Source organism: Ailuropoda melanoleuca, chromosome 19 (genome assembly GCF_002007445.2).
Source record: "Ailuropoda melanoleuca isolate Jingjing chromosome 19, ASM200744v2, whole genome shotgun sequence".
Classification (NCBI taxonomy): Eukaryota; Metazoa; Chordata; class Mammalia; order Carnivora; family Ursidae; genus Ailuropoda; species Ailuropoda melanoleuca.
In genome coordinates, this window is record NC_048236.1 from 10,240,117 (window position 1) to 10,242,752 (window position 2,636).

Sequence of the window (2,636 nt, forward strand, 5' to 3'; positions counted from 1 at the left end):
TTAGCATTCTCTTTCTAGAGGAAATTCTGTAATATCCCAGATCTTGCCTGTTTACAGCTTTTGGAAAAAACCACATCAAAAATTTGTTGACAGATGAAAGTGCTACATGGAGGGAGGTTGGCCATGAATTTCTATACACTAAAGGCCATCCTTACTATCCTTTATGAAAGATCCAGGAGGCTTTTATTAATTCAAAAATAGTAATGTCACTTTAGGGCTCTTTTTTCCAGAATTACCAAAATGTCACTTGTACTGCCCAAACTGAAGTGGGCCATCACCTCCAAGTAAGAAATGGAAGAAGCTAGTGTGAGATCCAAGTAGTGTGAGATCCAAGGATGTGAATGTACTTAACACTACTGAACTGTACAGTTAAAAAAATTTCATATTATGTTTACCACAATTAAAAGTTTTTTCAAAAGGTTAAGATGATAACATTTATGTTACGAGTATTTTACCACGCTTAAAAGGAAAAAAGGCAAGATGAATGAGAAACCACCTCTCTTATCTCGTGGCTCTGGATGGCACCATTCGTAAACAGAACTCTCTGCCCCCAGATGAAAATGCCTGATACCCATTACACTTTAGGCTGAACTTTCATGTCTGCCCCCTAGATAGAGGTTCATAGGAAAGGAACATTTAACATTTTCTCTTCTTTTCTTTTTAAAGATTTTATTTATTTATTTGCCAGAGAGAGAGCATGAGCGGGGGAGAGGAAGGCAGAGGGAGAAACAGGTTCCTTGCTGAGCAAGGAGCCTGACAAGGGACTCGATTCCAGGACTCTGGAATCATGCCCTGAACCGAAGGCAGACACTTCACTGACTGAAGCACCCAGGTGTCCCCATTTACCATTTTCTTACTGTGACACTGAGGAAGCCTTAAAGGACTTGCTGGTCTTCTTTTAAGACAAGAGACCCTTTTCCACACTCCAGGTAGAGGGGCTCTCAGGGGAGAAGCAGCATAATCAGCATGCATTTCACAGACCCTCCAGCTCTCACTGACGGCCCCCTTCAGTTGGATTGAGTCTGTGGTTGGGCCTTCATATTTGCTGACTGGTAATTTTGTTTCTAGAGTGGCAAAAAGAGGAAAAAAAGGGACTTTTTATCCCCTGTCAATCAGCTCTGCTGTATATTTATGATCTCTGGCCAAAAAATAAATGCGTGTTAATATTGAGGGCTTGTGTTTTTGTGAGTATGGGAGGATTCCCTGACATCTTTGGGGTGAAGCAGAGATGGAGAGGGCAAATCTGCAGAAGGCCTACTGTGACATTTCCACCAGTATCTATGAGTACTGGGCCTATGATTCTATGGGAAGACCAGTGGCCCTGAAGCCCCAGCCCCTTACTCTTTCCTAGTCCTGACTCGGCTTCAAACCTGGCCAATGAACTGCTGAGTTGAAAAATCTTCATTTATGAAGTTCAAATAAACCCTGTTGGAAAACCTACTATTTTTGCTTCATGCTGTTTTGCTGAAGATAAAGACAATAATGGATTTCAAAATGTTTTGAAAAGTGAAAACATAGTACAAATGTGAGGTGTTGTTAAACATGTTACTGGAGCAGGGTGGTATAATGGCAAAGTGGCAAGTGGCAGCAAACCGGAGCTAAGCCCCAGTGTCTTGGGAAAGTAATGACATGAATCAAATGAACCTTCTCCAGGAGCATTCCTTCGGGCCATCTTCTCAGGATCTGATCGGTTTTTTTTCCAGATAATGGAGACTGCTTTTCAATAGCAAAGCCAATTTGATTTGTTAATTGATGTTCCTACATCTGAAGTGTATTTTTGTCCTGGTAAAAATACAGACACTGCTGGCGAAGAGAGCAAGTCTGGGAACAGGTGTGGAGTTTCCTCTCCTGCCCTGTCCCCATGTGTGTGTAGCTCATTGATAATCGTGGACGCGCTAGCTAGCTGTGGATTGAGGATATAGGGGTAGAGATGTGGTTTCCTCGCATGTCAGTGTAAGAGGTGTGTTTGTGTGGTGTGTAAGTCACAGGAGAGTACTTCCCGGGTGTATCTCAGGGGTGTGAAAATGTGTGTCTGCCAGGGCCCTCCTTGGTGTGTTATAACAGGATCTCAGGGGCAGAATGACCCTGAATGTGCAGATGCGGGTGGTTGAGAGGCCAGAATTTGAATCGGTCTTGAGATGGAAGATGAAGTTTGTTGTTGCCGTCCCCCTTTTCCAAAAACACCTCCAAAAACCAAAAAGCAAAAAAACCTTGGAAAAGGGCCTCTGGAGTGTGTTCTCCGAACCGATAGGACAGCAGTTAACGTGCCCCTCTCTCAAGCCCGCGGGCCTTCCCAGCTGAAAGGAGAGTGTGTGGGACTGACCCCGGGAGGAAGGAAGAGGTGTCAGTCAACTTCCTCGGTGAGGCGGCACCCCGGTCGCGCGGGGCTCGCGGGTCTGCGCATCCCGCCTCCGGCCGGGAAGGGGCGGAGCCGGGCGGTGCCCGCCCCCGGCGGTCCCCTCCCCCGGGCCGCTCCCCTCTGCTGCGCCCGCCGCAGTCACAGCCGCCTGCGGGAAGCTGGTAGCCGGGAACCCGAGTCCGAGTGCGGGCTGGGCTGGGCTGGGCTCGCTCGCGGGCTCACCCGCCGCCCCTGCAGGTGAGTCGGGGGCTCCGAGCCGGGCGCGCGGTCGGGNGGG

General features: G+C 47.8%; 1 protein-coding gene across 6 annotated transcripts in view; it reads left to right on the forward strand.

Moving 5' to 3' along the window:
• Positions 1-2,442: 2,442 nt before the first annotated feature.
• Positions 2,443-2,636, forward strand: part of PAQR8 (progestin and adipoQ receptor family member 8) — a 50,447-nt gene continuing 50,253 nt past the window's right edge. For 4 of the 6 annotated variants that reach the window (XR_004622066.1, XM_034648020.1, XM_034648022.1 and 1 more), the window contains exon 1: positions 2,443-2,596. The gene's annotated coding sequence lies outside the window, so the exon portion shown is untranslated. The remainder of the gene's footprint in view (positions 2,597-2,636) is intronic. The other 2 variants (XM_034648023.1, XM_034648021.1) reach the window with 2 other exon arrangements.